Source organism: Theropithecus gelada, chromosome 10, assembly GCF_003255815.1.
Source record: "Theropithecus gelada isolate Dixy chromosome 10, Tgel_1.0, whole genome shotgun sequence".
In the NCBI taxonomy this organism is placed as follows: Eukaryota; Metazoa; Chordata; class Mammalia; order Primates; family Cercopithecidae; genus Theropithecus; species Theropithecus gelada.
In genome coordinates this window covers 83,161,483-83,178,149 of record NC_037678.1, presented here as the reverse complement: position 1 = coordinate 83,178,149, position 16,667 = coordinate 83,161,483, and the positions used below count along the sequence as shown (strand labels likewise).

Genomic DNA, 16,667 nt, shown 5'->3' with positions numbered 1-16,667 from the left:
GTGTATATTTGATGTCAATAGGATGCTTTCTTAATGTTTTAAAGAAATTAACTTCTGTTTGTTTTCATCACTCTGGTCTCAGTTCAGACATCATCCATTCAGAGGGGCCTGTCTTCTCTTTCCTTTCTGATGTAGATTCCACTTACCTTGCCAGACGCCATTATATCACTGTTTAATTTCTTTCATAGCATATATCTGAATAATCCCATCTCCTTTCTCAATTTCCTTCCTTCCTCCCTCTCTCCTGCCTTTTCTTTCCCTCTTCCTTCCTTCCTTTCTCTTTTCTTCCTTGTTTCTTTTTTCCTTTCCTGTTCTTTTTTTTTTTCCTGGCTTTTCTCACTATCATGTAATCTGCACATAAACACCCCGAGGACAGCGACCTAGTACTCACTCGACAAGAAGTTTCTGAAGGGATGAGTGAACAGTTTGAAGAGACATTTTTGAGGTAGATTCTACAGGCTCTGGCAACTATTTGAGTGTAGGATAAAGGAGATCAGAGGGCAACTTCTAGATATCTTGTTAAGATCAGTCTGCTCATGGTGGCTGATAGATGACAGTACTATCAACCAGATCAGGACTATCTTTAGAAGAGTACATTTTGGAGAGAAAAAGACAAAATTGATTTAGGACTATTGGAATCTAATATACTCTCCAAGATAGCTGGGAGAGGTCCTATGCAAAGTGAAAATTTGGATCTAGACCTCAGGGAAGCGGAGAAGGCTGGAGACAAAAGCATTCATCATCATCATGATAGACAAACATCTATGCAAATCTTTATAACTTGGCAATCTGTTATAGCGTGTACATTTATAAATATAAACAATCAATTATAAATATATTCATAAGATATCTGCATGCAAACATATTTTATAAATATAATTGTAAAAGAGTTTTACATTCCAGGACAACAGAAAGAGCGCTTAGTCCAAATAGAAAAGAAAAAAGATAGGTTTTTCTTTTTATTTTAGAGATTTTATAATCCTTTTAGAAGCATATTACTTTGAGGCTAATTCCAGGATATATTTATGCCAGCATTCTGACAATTGGTATTGTAATAAATAGTTTGCATTTTTGTTACTTTGGTTTTATGTCCATTTCTTGGTCCTTCTGAGAATCTGTAGCTTTAAGTCAGGGACGTTTGAGTGGAATTAGTTCAGCAATCCTACTTGTCTCCTCTGATTTTCCTGCCAAATAAATCTTACCAGATAATATGCAAATTGATTTAAAGTCCAAAGTGATACATGTTCTATTTGAATGTTGTCATGGTAGAGAAAAAAGGCCTCCCTTTGTTTTGACCTTGAGTGTTAGAGAAAGAGACATTTTTTATTTCACTGTTTGGAGAGGACTTTGGGGTGAAATAATCACAGCTACCCTTAAGTGAGCCACTTTATCACAGGTCTTTAATGCATTTTGATATTTCTAATGTAACATAGTTTTTTCTTAATAAACTTGTTACAAGGAGTTACCACCTGACAGGTGTCAACAGTCAGGTAAGAACCCTTCAGCGTGTGTACGTTCAGTGTCAATAGGTTGCGTTCTTAATGTTTTAAAGAGGTTAACTTGTTTTTTAGTGCACTGAATATTTTTCTTGAAATATATTTTAATAGCTAATTTATTTGAAAACTCCAATTTTCTACATTGAAAATGTATGTTAAACAATGCGCTGAATATAGCAGGAGGTGGAAAGGAAAATGACACCTAGTCCTCAGCCTCCTAGACCGAAAATACAAGTGTCTGAGTCACCACAATACAAGGTATGCTACAAACGCATTATAATTACCACACTTATGTTATCTCCATGAATGCTGGATTTATTAAGCAATCTTAGAAGTATTATTACTCAGAAAAGGAAGGAGGAAGAGAAAAAATAACATTGCAATTAAGAACACACGCTGTACATCCAGATTTTCTAAGCTTGGAGTTTGGCGTGTTAATCAAAGTATCATCTTTGCTGTACCAAAGATTCCTGAAGTTCCAGGAACTCAGCACGGTGTGATTTCACCCACATGCCACTGTTCAGTGTGAGTAAGGAGGATCTCCTGACTTTTTCTGCTCAAAGAGGTGACTCAGAGCTTCAGTCTCCTTTCATGGTATGGCTTCGCCATCTTGGGGCCATTTGCTTTGAGAGAGAGAGAGAGAGCATGCATAAAAAACCATGCTGCAGAAAGCAGGGGTTAGGCCAGATAATTGACCTTCATCACTTCTGGCCACATTCCATTGGCCAGAATCAGTCACGTGATTGACGAAGGGCCGTTGGAAATAAAATCTTCCTGTGGCAACTGGAAGTAAAATTGAACAATTTAGTTAAACATGGCATCATCTTTATCATACCTGGTTCTACCATTTATTAACATATAAGATACAAAACTTTCTGTTGCAGTTTTCTCATCCATAAAATGGAGGTAGTAACAGTACTAACTCTGACCACCTAGGATTGCTATGAAGATTAAGTGAGGCAGTATATGTAAAATGCTTAAAAGAATGCCTGGCACCATATACACCATGGAATACTATGAAGCCATAAAAAAGGATGAGTTCATGTCTTTTGAAGGGACATGGATGAAGCTGGAAACCATCATTCTGAGAAAACTATTGCAAGGACAGAAAACCAAACACCAGATGTTCTCACTCATAGGTGGGAATTGAACAATGAAAACACTTGGACACAGGGCAGGGAATATCACACATCTGGGCCTGTCATGGAGTGGTGGGAGGGGGGAGGGATAGCATTAGGAGAAATACCTAATGTAAATGATGAATTAATGGGTGCAGCAAACCAACATGACACATGTGTACATATGTAACAAACCTGCACACTGAGCACATGTGCCATAGAACTTAAAGTATAAAAAAAAAGAAAAAGAGTGCCTGACACAGCACTATTGAAGTGAGCTGTTCCTACTTTATATGTAAATAAAATTACTAGAAAGGAGATATGACAGTCCATAGGATTTCAGAGTAGAATGAGATCATCTCTATGGTGGGGGATATGTGGTAGGCATAATGGCCCCTCAAAGATATCCACATCCTAAATCATGTAGCCCATGAATATGTTATGTGACATGGCAAAAGAGGTTTTGCAGATATAGGCCTTGAGATGGGGAGCTTATGCTGAATTATCTGGGTGGGCTTAACCTAACAGAGAACATTCCCAGCTGGAGGCAGATAGGATGCAACAGAGAGGAAGTCAAAGAGAATTGAGGCTTCAGAACAACTGGATTTGATGATAGAGGGCTCAGGGACCTCAGTACTACAACGGGAAGGAAATGAATTCTACCAACTAATCAAAGGAGCTTTAAAGTAGATTTATCCCCAAGAGACAAGAGCTAGTCTGGGCAACAACTTTTCCATTTGTCTTCTGTGAGATCCCAAGCAGAGGACCAAGCCAAGCCTGCCTGAATTTCTAACATACAAAATTGTGAGACAAATATGTGTTGTTTTAAGCCACTAAGTTTCTAGTAATTTGTTATGGCAGCAATAGGACACTAATAAAAGAGAGAATCAATAAAGTATTCATGATAGAAAAGACACTTGAACAGAGATTTGATTGACAGGCTGGGTTTTCCTACTTAAATAAAGTGGGAGGAGATTCCAGATAAAAGAAAAGTTTTGAGCAGAGGAACAGGGAAGGTAGGGCGGGAATTTGTCAGAGTTGAGTTCCATGTGATATTAGGAACTTATGCGCAATGATTAAAAATTGGTAGCTTGGGCCGGGCGTGGTGGCTCAAGCCTGTAATCCCAGCACTTTGGGAAGCTGAGGTAGGTGGTTCAGGAGGCCAAGAGATCGAGACCATCCTGGCCAACATGGTGAAACCCTGTCTCTACTAAAAATACAAAAGCTAGCTAGGCGTGGTGGTGTGTACTTGTAGTCCCAGCTACTCGGGAGGCTGAGGCAGGAGAATTGCTTGAATGCAGGAGGCGGAGGTTGCAGTGAGCTGAGATGGTGCCACTGCACTCCAACTGGTGACAGAGCAAGACTCTGTCTCAAAAAAAAAAAAAAAAAAAAAAAGTAGCTAGCTCGGAGTTTTGGAGTTATGGTATGGAAGGCTTTAAATTCCAGGCCAAGGAGTCTTTCCCAAATTCCACAGCAAATGAGCAACTATTGCTTGATTTTGACTGGAGAAGTGGTGTGATCAGCGACATGCATTAGGAGGTTGTCTGACAGTACGCTAGATGGAAGGGGCATACTAGCTAGGAGGATTGCTTATGCCATAAGGAGTGAACCAAGATAGTAACTTTGGGAATGGAAAGGTGGGCACTCAGGAGAGACTGTCACTCAAGAGAGACTGTCTAAGGTTTAGTTCTCTAGAAGCAGGCCCTAAGGTGAGCCTACATGGGCAGGTAATTTATCAGAGCATTGCTCCCAAGAGAAGTCAGTAAGGGAGTGGAGCAAGCGGGACATGGAAGGAGGAGAGGGCAAGCAAGACTGTGCTTTCAGGGCAAATGCCAGCCTCAGCTTGGTCGCACAAGGAGCTCTGGAGCACAAATTACAGTTCAGTGTTTGTTTGTTTTGAGAAGAGATTTCAATTATTCAGTGTTTCTAGTTTTTAAATAAGGGATACAGAAATATAAGCCATGGCTTCTTCCCAGAGTTTACAATCTGGATAGAGAACATGAAAGACACTGATTAACAGAGGCAAGTAATTTCAGGAGATAAATATACACAGATGTGTTTTGCAAAATACAGGTTCTTATACAAATATATAAGTAAATACTGATTGCATGGTGGTTTGGTTTTATCTGAAAGGGCTTTGAGAAAATAAGAAATGCCATTAATGGATAAAACTAGCAGTCTACCTAGCCAGACATGCTTTCCAGCAGCACCAATGGACATTGTAGGGAGAACAGGCGTAACTGTCAGATAATTTTTTAATTCACAGATTTATCCAACATTTGAAAATACCATGAAGAATCCGAGGAATGCCAGTAATCAGTGAATGGGATATCTACATGTCCATAACATCTATAGGCTAAACCCACTCAGAATGCTGTTCGCTAAGGGTTTATGTTTAATAAGCCCTCCTGGTGGTTCTGCTGCAGGTTCAAGTCTGAGAAGTACAAAATTAAATGAGATGGCATTTAAGATGCAGCATAGTGTACTGATTAGGGACACAGGCATTGGAGCCAGATTACTTGGTCCATGGGCAAGTTCTATAATATGAAATGTTAGTAACACTGTAACACTCCTATGTCTGGCTTCTGGCTTCCTCTTTTTTTTTTTTTTTTTGACAGAGTCTTGCTCTGTCGCCCAGGCTGGAGTGCAGTGGCATGATCTCTGTTCACTGCAACTTCCACCTCCCAGGTTCAAGCAATTCTCACGCCTTAGCCTCCCAAGTAGCTGAGATTATAGCCCCCCCACTCCTACACACCATGCCTGGCTAATTTTTTGTATTTTTATTAGAGACAGGGTTTCGCCATATTGGTCAGGCTGGTCTCAAACTCCTGACCTCAGGTGATCCACCCTCCTTGGCCTCCCAAAGTGCTGGGATTACAGGTGTGAGCCACCACGCCCAGCCCTGGCTTCCTGGTTTTTTTTTTTTTTGCCTTTCCAGCTCATACCTTCAATCATTTGTGTCACAGGACACATATAAGTACTTGGGAGGAGATAAACTTTGATAGTAAAGCAAAATCAGAGTTAAAGGCAAATGTTTAACCAATCATATCCAATTACAAGCTACTCAATGAAGAGTTTTAGATTTATAGAGCCAAATATTCCGCACTCCTGAGAAATCTCAGCTTTTCATTCTGTAAATATTTTCATGCTGCACATAGCTGCCACTAACTAAATAAGTATACATATTTTAGTGTTGATTTATTACTCAAAGATTTGAATTAGGAGATTGAAATAAAACGTTTGTATCTATGTATTTTTTTAAAAATCCATGCATGAGAAAGGAGCCAAGTGTCAGTTTTCAATGAGGGGAACGTTCTCATGGAGGTGTTGTAAGGTTAAGTCTGTCCACTTCATTTCTTGCTCTTTGGAAGATTCTGGGTGCCAACATTGTCTTGTTCAGGTTTAGGAAAACTCATTCAGTGGAACTGCAACGTCCTCCTATGGCAGTCTGTCTTCTCACCAAGCATTGTCAATCAAATCCAAGATTCTTCCATCTCTTTGTACCTCACTGTTCATTTTCCTGGAGCTTTAACCTTGTCAGATCTGCACCTGCTGCACCGCTGTGCCAGCTTCCTCTGGACCATACCCTCAGCATCACATGACTCACACACTCTTCTCCCAGATCCCTGCATGTAGGTGAACTCATTTGCTCACATGGAGGGAAAGTCTGGAGAAGACCTCGTTTCTTTTCTTCTTTCTTTTGTTTATTTATTTATTTATTTTAAACAGAGTCTCAGTCTGTCACCCAGGCTGGTATGCAGTGGTACGATCTCAGCTCACTGCAACCTCCGCCATCCGGGTTCATGCCATGTTTCATTAAATAGAGATAGGATTATAGAAAGAATTCAAAAAATTCTTGAGTTGGGAAGTTCAATAATTGAAATGAAATATTGACTGGAGAGGCTCAACAGCAAATTTGACCTGGCAGAAGAATCAGTGAACATGAAAATTGGCCAATTGGGATTATCCAGGTTGAGAAACACAGTTTGACAGTTCCTCAAAACTCAAACATACAGTTTTTATATGACATAACAATTCCACTCCTAGGTATAAATCCAAGTGAATTGAAAACATATGTCCACATGAAAATGTGTACATAAATGTTTATTGCACCACCAAAAGCGGAAACAACCCAAATGTCCACCAATTTATAAATTGACTTTTTCAGTGTGATATAGCCACACAAATGGAATATTATTCAACTATTAAAAAAAGTAAGTAACAACACTGCCACTATATTGATCAACCATATGCTTAAAAGCACTGTGCCCACTGGGTGCAGTGGCTCACGCCTGCAATCCCAGCACTTAGGGAGGCCGAGGCAGGCAGATCACGAGGTCAGGAGATCCAGATCATCCTGGCTAACACAGTGAAACTCTGTCTCTACTAAAAATACAAAGAATTAGTCAGGCGTGGTGGTGGGTGCCTGTAGTCCCAGCTACTTGGGAGGTTTCGCCATATTGGCCAGGCTGGTCTCGAACTCCTGACCTCAGGTGATCCACCCTTCTTGGCCTCCCAAAGTGCTGGGATTACAGGCATGAGCCACCATGCCCAGCCCTGACTTCCTCTTTTTTTTTTTTTTTTTTTTTGCCTTTCCATCTCATACCTTCAATCATTTGTGTCACAGGACACATATAAGTACTTGAAGGGAGATAAACTGGAGGGCAGTGGCACAATCTCGGCTCACTGCGACCTCTGCCTTCTGGGTTCAAGCAATTCTCCTGCCTCAGCCTCCCAAGTAGTTGGGACTACAGGCACGCACCACCATGCCCGGCTAATTTTTGTATTTTTTAGTAGAGATGGGGTTTCCACCATGTTGGCCAGGCTGGTCTCCAACTCCTGACCTCAAATGATCCACCCACCTCGGATGGGGATCTCTCCCACAGTGTTGGGATTACAGGCATGAGCCACCTTGCCTGGCCTGAAGACTTTGTTTCTACTAGGAGTGAGGGGGCAGTGGGTGGAATGAATGTGATGATGACAGAGGCTGGACATAAGCTTTCTTTGATTTTGTTTGAAGTCGAGTCAACTGGGCTTTTATCCTTTGGTACCAGTCAGTCATTGACTATAGGCAACCCAGGGTGATACGTATTTCCAAGCATTGGGAGGAAAGAATGCTGAGTCTCAGAGGCAGCTCTCAGGTTGAAACTATGGAAGCATAGCAGGCAGAATCAAAGAGATGGGCACAGACAACCAGTAAAGAGCCTCAGGACCTGGGAGCTCACCAACAGCATCCGCTTCTGAGGTGGTGCAGCTTGAGTGCAGGGCAGCTTGTGGGGTGTGAAGATGAGGGTGATGGAAAGGAAGTGAGGGCAGCACCAATCCCTGTGCCCTTGGTCTTGGGGGAATGGTCAAGCAAAGAAAGATAAGGAAGGTGTTGGAGTCAGATTTGGATAGAAAATGTACAAAACTGTATTTTCCGTGAATCCATTATTGAGAACATCAGAGCTTAGCTCAACTTCCGAGGGATGCAAAGGCCCTAAAACTTTGTAAGTTGTATGAACTCAGAGCCCCTGTAATGGTGGGGTTCCATTTCCCATCTTGGTGCATTAATTTCTTTTCATTTTCCAGAAATGTCTACCTAATTTTTACACATGAGGGTGATCAAAGTGAAACATTTTTTTAAATGCTTTTAGTTACTCTGAGGAACCATAACTGGATGGCAATATTTTATTGTTACTAACGAGGAAAGTGGAACTAGATATTGATCACATTAGTATATTGTTCAAGTTAAACAAGAATGAACAAGAAACTGTTATACATTTTATCTGGCCTCCAGGGTTAGTCTAAATGAAAAATATTACTTCTGTCTGTTAAAATATATGTAAAGGCAATCTGTAGTGACAAACTAAATTTTGATAGATGAAGGAAAAACAGGCACCTGAAGAAAACAACAAGTATTTTCTAATCTAATATAACTACCTGAATCTTAACTCTTGGGCGATGTTCTAATTTCACTTTAACTTAACACAATTCCTGTTTGCTCATTGTAGTCAGGAAGCTATTCTAGACCTTGTGGGAAGTGGAGAATTTGAAAGCCTTGACTCCGTGGACTGTTCTTAAAAGTTTTTCTGTCTGAAATAAAAGTAGATATTTAAATATTCACAGTGTCATTAAGCTACGAGATCTTGGGCAAATCATTTCCTTGCTTTATGCAAACTGCACTGATTTCCACCTACCATGTGCCAAGCATTGTGCAGATAATGTGATCTTTAAGTCCCCCTTTAAAATGAGGAAGTAATAGCATCTTCCGTGCAGGAGTCCTGTGAAGATGAAATGACTGCTCCTCCAAGTGTGGTCACTGGACCAGCAGCTTCTGCAAAATCTGGGCACTTGTAGAAATGCAGATTCCCAGCTTCATCCCAGACCTGCTGAATCAACACCCATAAGGATGGGGTCCTGGAATATGTTTAATAAGCCTCCCTGGTGATTCTGATGATGGTTCAAGTCTTAAAAGCAGCAAATTAAATGAAATAGCATTTAAGATGCAGCATAGTGTAATGATTGGGAACATAGGCACCGGAGCCAGGCAACTTCCCTCATGGGCAAGTTCTATATAACCTTGGGACCTTCCCTGAATCTCAGTGTCTCTGTTTTCTCATCTGTTGTATGACATATAGTAACACAGGAGGTATGTGAGCATTTAGAACAGAGTTTGGTGCCTTGTACCTTTGGTATCATGCTCAAGAAACTTTACCTGTCATCATGGTTAAAGTGCTTACCTTGGTAAAAATTGGCAATTTTTGGGTGGATGGTGTTGATTAACACAGGACGTTAGGAGATATACCTAGTGTAAATGACGAGTTAATGGGTGCAGCACACCAACATGGCACATATATACATATGTAACAAACCTGCACGTTGTGCACATGTACCCTAGAACATAAAGCACAATAAAATAAATAAATAAAAACAAACAATGGGGGAAAAAATACAGGATGTTAAGAGCTTCAGTTGAAATGCAGTCTGTAAGGCCTGAGGCAAAATATCTAAGTGTTCAGTCTCTGCATCTCTAAAATGGACTGATACTAGCAACTATCTTCTGGAGCTCTTGTAAGAATGTCAAGGTGCCTGGGACACAAGAAAAAATGTAATGACCAGTACTATTAGCCATTACATTTGTAGTGGAGGAAAAATAATTTTCCCTCTACCCTTCTGAGTTCTTAGCTGTGGGCCTCTAAAACAAAAGACGAATTAACAACAACAGCAAAACAGGTTTTGAACGTTTATTTCATATATACACGGAACATACCCAGGTATTGAGTAACTCTCATGAGATGGCTTAGAACCTCAGTCTATATGACATCTTCAACGAAGAATAATACATTTTTAAAGAAGTGACAAGACAAAAGAAAAGGACCTTGAGTCTCTAACAGTGGCAGATTGTGGGAAGGCAAATATATGGGAAACGAGTGGTAGGTAAAGACCAACTAGTAAAGTTTGTTCTGTAGACTCCTCTGGTGCCACCTCCAGGCTGGTAAGCATCTATAGTTGTCTTTGGGGATCAAACTTTGTCTTTCCTGGTAGAAAGGGGAGGAAGCACACTTTTGTAAATTCATGTCTTGCTTTTAAGCAGATAAGGGGAGTGAAGACAGATTTCCTTGTATCTTCTTTTTCTTAATTGCCTTTGGCTCAAAATAATCCTTATGCCAAAGTGGCATATTCTGGTCTACACAGTAATGATATAAAGTTATGATTGCTAAATACAGCCTGTGTAATGGAGCTTTAGGCAGGCCCAAAGGCTGGTGTATCTCTTAGGGGGAGAGGCAACAAGGTACTAGGGGAGTATCCAAGTCATTTGGTTTGAGCCCCCTCACTCAGAAACCTGAGAATTACCTGGTCTGTCTGTTGTTCCCCACTTGAGCTTTTGCTCAGTGAATGCAAAATATCAGCAAAAAAGTTACTATGAGAAAAGCACAATTCTGCATTAAATGTCTACAGACAGGATGGTAGAAATGACATACCATGACCCTGCAACTCCCCCTCTCACCACCCCCTTTCTGTCTCCTTCCTGCTTTTTCCTTTCCCTTCCCTTCCCTTCCCTTCCCTTCCCTTCCCTTCCCTTCCCTCCCCTCCCCTCCCCTTCCCTTCCCTTCCCTTCCCTTCCCTTCCCTTCCCTACCCTTCCCTTCCTTCCTTCCTTCTTCCCTACTTTCCTCCCTCCCCCCGTCCTTCCTCCTTTCTTTTCTTCTTGTCTTTTAAAATAAGAATATATATAAAGGGCCTACCATGTATCAGGCATTGTGCCAGATAGGTGGTTCATTGGTGAGCAAGACAAGAAACAATTTCTGACCTTATGTTGCTCACTGAATAGTTGGGAACTTAGACCTTCATCCATCCATCCATCCATCCATCCATCCATCCATCCATCCATCCTTTCATTCCCTTCAAAACTACTTATTGAATGTCTATATATTCCAGGCACTGTTTTGGCATATATAAGACTGACACACAAATGAATATAAAATTTTGAATGGAATATATACAACAAAAAGAGATCAGTGATATTAGGAGACTTTATAATAGGGTTATAATCAAAAGAACAGTTTGGAATAGTTGTTTGTTTTATTTCTTGTCTTGTTTTCCCCTTAACTCTCTAGTAAACAATAACACACATACAGAGGAATATACAAAAAATAAAAGTGCAATTCAAAGAATTTTCACAAGGAAACATACCCATGTTACCAACACTCAGATCAGCCAACAGAACATTATTATCCTCCCAGAGGCCCTCCTCATAGCCCCCTCCAAGTCACCACCCTCTAAAAGTAGCAAACATCCTGATTTCTAACACCACAGACTAGTTTTGCTTATTTTCAAACTTCATAAAAATGGACTCACGCAGTCTAAACTCTTGCATCTGTTTTTCCACCTCAATGTTATATTTGTGGGATTGATTCATGATGTTTTGCTGTAGCTGTAGGTTATTCATGCTCATTGCTGGGGAGCATCCTGTTGTATGAATATACCACAATTTATTTTTTCCATTCTACTTCTTTTGGAAATTTGAGTAGTTTCCAATTTAGGGCTATTATGAATAATGCTGCTATAAATACTCTATTATAGGATGGGATGTGGTGGCTCATGCCTATAACCCCAGTGCTTTTGGGGGCTGAGATGAAAGGACTGCTTGAGGCCAGGAGTTCAAAAGAAGCCTGGCCAATAAAGTGAGGCCCCATCTTTGCAAAAAAAAATTAAAAATTAGCCAGGCATGATGGAGGATGTCTGTATTCTAGCTACTTGAAAAGTGGAGGAGAGAAAATCTCTTAAGCCCGGGGATTCTAGGCTGCAGTGAGCCATGATTGTGCCACTGCACTCCAGCCTGTGTGGCGCAGTAAGATTCTAAAAAAAGTATGTTATATACCTTTGGTAAAGAAATATATACATTTCTATTAAATATGTACCTAGGAATAAGAGCGCTGAGTCATGGTGGGTTACAAATGTTGAACTGTCATGGTTAGTGCTAGCTTTCCAAAGTGGTTGTACCAATGTCCACACCCACCATTAGTGTGTGGAAGTTTCAGTCAACAATGGTTCCTAACCAGAGGCATTTCCATGTTCATCCATGGCCTTCTCAGCACTAGGAGTTAACCTCCTAGTTGTAGCTAGGATAACCTTGCATTTGATCTTACTGGGCATGAAGAGTTTTGATAGGAGAACTCAGAAGATGACAGTATTTCCTCCAACTAGAATTACTTGGAATTTAAAGGCAGAGTGAGAAAAGTGTTATGGTCAAAGCAGACTTTCCAAAGCAATAATAACATTTCACATTAACACATATAGTGAGGTGACAATTTATTTTACAATTTTCTGTTTCTATTACTCTTTACCATTGGAATGTCTAACCATGTTTTGAATGACAGAAATAAAGCATCTTCTACAGTGCTCTCTGGTAGCACCTGTATTTCTAATAGAGAAGATGGATGGGCTGTTTTGAAAGTTGTTCAGTTGTTATTTAAAATACTGTGGGAGAGTTCAGCAATTTTCCAGCAACTTGAAAAATAAGTCACGCTTTGTTGGTTGCTTGGCACTATACCTTAAATGACCTTGTGAATAAACATAAAAGTAAGTAAATTCTAAAAGTAATCTGCAAATGACCCCCAAAAATATAACCTTAGGCTTTGTCTTGCAGACTCTCATCACTAAGCAAAGTGAAAAAATGTCTCATTCAACAAAACCCAATCTTTTGGTCCCAGGATCCTCAAATATAAGGGAAAGAAATGAATCTTAACACTAAGGCCTGGGGCCAGATGTGGTGGCTCATTCCTGTAATCCCAGCACTTTGGGAGACTGAGATGGGAGGATCACTTGAACCCAGGTGTTCGAATCTGCAGTGAGCTATGATTGCACCATTGCACCACTGCTCTCCATTCTATGCAACATAGTGAGACTTCATCTCTTAAAAAAAATAACATTTTTTTTAGGCCAGGCGCGGTGGCTCAAGCCTGTAATCCCAGCACTTTGGGAGGCTGAGACGGGTGGATCACAAGGTCAGGAGATCGAGACCATCCTGGCTAATCTGGTGAAACCCCATCTCTATTAAAAAATACAAAAAACTAGCCGGGCGAAGTGGCGGGAGCCTGTAGTCCCAGCTACTGGGGAGGCTGAGGCAGGAGAATGGCGTAAACCCGGGAGGTGGAGCTTGCAGTGAGCTGAGATCTGGCCACTGCACCCCAGCCTGGGTGGCAGAGCGAGACTCCATCTCCAAAAAAAAAAAAAAAAAAAAAAAAAAAGACCTAAAAAAAATAACATTTTTAAAAGTTAAAAAAAATAGGACCAAAGTCAGGGAAAATTCAGGATGAATAACCAAGAAAGAAGTGGCTCTATGTCCATGTCATAGGAGATCCGTGCAACCCCAGTTTCTATGAAATAGAAAACATAGAAAAGAAATCAACCAGCAAGAATAAAAGAAATGAGAAGTTGAGGAACCAAACACAGTTAGGCATGTCGATTGGTATATCAATCACTATGGGCTAGGCTACTCTGGGTAACAAATGGACTCCATATCTCAGTGGCTTACATGAATGTTTCTTTCTTGTTAATGCTTTGTGCCTTGTGCCTGCTTGCTGTAGCTCTGTCCTACATCTTCTGTACTCCGGTTGCAGACTGACAGACCAGCTTCAATCTGTCTATTAGTTATTTCTTGCCACATTAATCCTATAATTCCAAACCACCACAAAACTTCAGCAGCACTCAGCAATAAACACTAATTTTTTCCTCATGAGTCTATATGCCAGCTGTACAGTTCTGCTGATCTGGGCCTGGCTCGGCTGAGCTCAACTTGGCTCACTCACCTATTTGGGGATGGACTGGCATAGGCTGGTCTAGGATGACCTCAGCTAAGACAATGAATCCCTGGTCCACTGGTCTCTCCTCTTTCAGCTAACCCATGCTGAATTACATGATCGTGTCAGGATTCCAAAACAGCAAATGGAAAAGTGTAAACCCTCCTGCAAATTAGTTAACAAAAAGGCACATTACTACTTCTACCACATTCTATTGACCAAATCATGTCTCAGGCTAGCCCAGCTTCTAGGGACAGGGATCTCCATATTTTGTGGGGGTTGTTATAAAATCATATTACAAAGGGAGAAGTGAGAAGTGAATCATTTTTGCAATCAATATTCTAAAACCTGGAACATTGCTGGTCATTATGGCAAAGGAAAAGTAAGCATATCACTTCTCTCACATTTCTTTGTTAGAGCAAGTCATGTGGCCAAGCCAGGTGCCAACCGAGTAGGCAAATAGAATCCTCTCTCACAGATGGGCAGTGAATATTTGTAAAAATAGTACAATCTTTCACAAAAGTTAAAGAAAGAGGGGAACATGTAGGTTTCTTTTAGTATGTTGATGTCTGGGATAGACATTGTCCTGGCATGAGGATGATTCCTGGATGTTAGACAAGACATGAGAAAGTTGATAACACACTTTCATTTTTCCAAAATTTTGTCCCTTGAAATCCCTTTAGCATATAGGCACCCCTCACTGGCATAACCACTAGTTCAATTAATACAACCTATTATCCACCTGGCCCTTGGAAGCAACAGGCATATACCTGTTCCTCATATGGCAAATGGTAAAATGAATTCAAAAAGAACACTTAAAATAGGTAATTTTTCAAAACTTGGTTTCCCATCCAGTCAAGGTTAGTTGGTACCAATCCAAGCTCACAAACTCGAATGCGTAAGAATTCAGTTGTCTTGATTTTCTGCAACTCTAGTTAATTTCTATTATAAGACCCTATGCCACAATAAAGTATAATTTAATTTCAGTTAATTCAGGGTCTCCACATGTTTGCCCAGGGCTGGATGTTTAGCTCTGAGGTATTCACTGTGTCATGGTTTGCATAGCATGGGATCAGGGGTATGGATTCCTCTGTCACATTGATCTTTGTGAGCCATCCTTCACATGGCTGTCAGTCTTTGGTCCTACAGACTACTGGTGCATAATCCTAAAGTTCTGTTGCAAGATCCCAGATGAGGGTCTTTCTCGCATTGTCATGCCATTCTGGTCTGCAGGAGACCTACGCCATGTGGGGTGGAAAGCAGAGACTTGGTCAAGTTGATGAAGACCAACTGGCTAGATGCAATCTGCTTCTATTTCTAACCCATAGTCTTCCTGACTACTTGGAATTTCACCAAAGGAGGCTTAATCCTTACTTCATTCTTCCAAAGCTAACCTGGTTTTCAATCAATCTTGTCCCAAGGAGGTGTGCCTAAGGTCTTATGGTTTTCCTTTCTTAGGGAGCCACCCCCATGCCCATTCTTCTCCCCAAGTCCCTTATTTTGTTTGAGGGGTGAGTAAGCCAGTAAACTTTGCTTTTCCGAATCTTACCTTCTCAAAAATCTATTTTATTATCTGTGTATATGAGCTTGCTTTCTTCCCAGAGGGCCTAACCTTTTACAACTCAAAAGCCTGGAAAACAGTTGTTATTCCTCTCCTTTTAGTATATCTTCCATTTTTTGAGGCAATGAACATAAACATGACATTACCAGAATGGGGGTGAGAGGAGAAGACAGGAATCAACAGGAAGTAGAAGGAATGAAAAGGACAGAAGTGAAAATGATTGTTGCTGTGTTGGGAAATGTTTAATGACCTGCTCTCAAACAAACAAACAGAAAAGATAAAAGCCTTGATTTGTAGTGTTTACTGATTTCTGTGGTATAAACACTCCCACCATGGCTGGTTTCAATTACCTATGTGACATCACCGATGTGACAACACAGAGTTGAGAAAAGATAGGTGGGAGGGCACGTTATGTAGTATTTTCACCATACGGATCCAAAAGACATAACTAATAGCAAGACCATACAGAATAATTAATGTAGTGAAATAATTACAAAGTGATAAATTATGTTTAACTTTGTTTTAGTATAATCTATTTAATGGCAAGTTTATGTAATTTAATTTTTAATAATAGTTTTGTTTGGCTCAGAAAACGTTTGAAAATTTCATAATAGGCTCTCAGCACCTCAAAATTGTTAATATATTAAATACGATTGTTAATATTTTGTGCCTATTTTTTGACACAAAGGAAAATAGGCTTTTCTTGCTCAGGATGTGAAATGCGTCATTTAGCAATTATGAGTGCTCTGGATGTCTCTGAGCCCTACTTCCCATTCTTTCAGACTCACCTATGATACAGCCATTTGCATCAAGCTCATGCCACTTATTTTCATCTTTCGATGTATGCCCAGGCCTGTTTGGACCTAACATGGAAGCGTGTGGGTTGTCTACACCCACGGGGGCAACCCTTACCTAATTGGGAAAGAAGGTGATGGATCATTATTTCTCTCCCCGATCTTCATTTACAACAAGCTTCATTTACAACTCCATAATGGATTGTTGGATTGAATTTCCTCCTATCCCTGTTACATTCTCTGTTGTCCTCACTCCTGATCTTTGAGAGAACTTCCCGATAAACTACTTGCACCGAAGGCTTGCCACAGGCTCTGCTTTCAAGAGCACTCACTATTAAGACACTGACTCCATCTGGTCTCGCACCACTATCCTAGAAGTCTTATGTGATCCAAGGATACCTGCAGTAATTTGGA

At 40.5% G+C, this 16,667-nt stretch overlaps 1 pseudogene; it reads right to left on the bottom strand.

Moving 5' to 3' along the window:
- Positions 1-5,905: 5,905 nt before the first annotated feature.
- Positions 5,906-6,130, bottom strand: LOC112633423 (annotated as a pseudogene).
- Between the last annotated feature and the right edge of the window lie 10,537 nt (positions 6,131-16,667).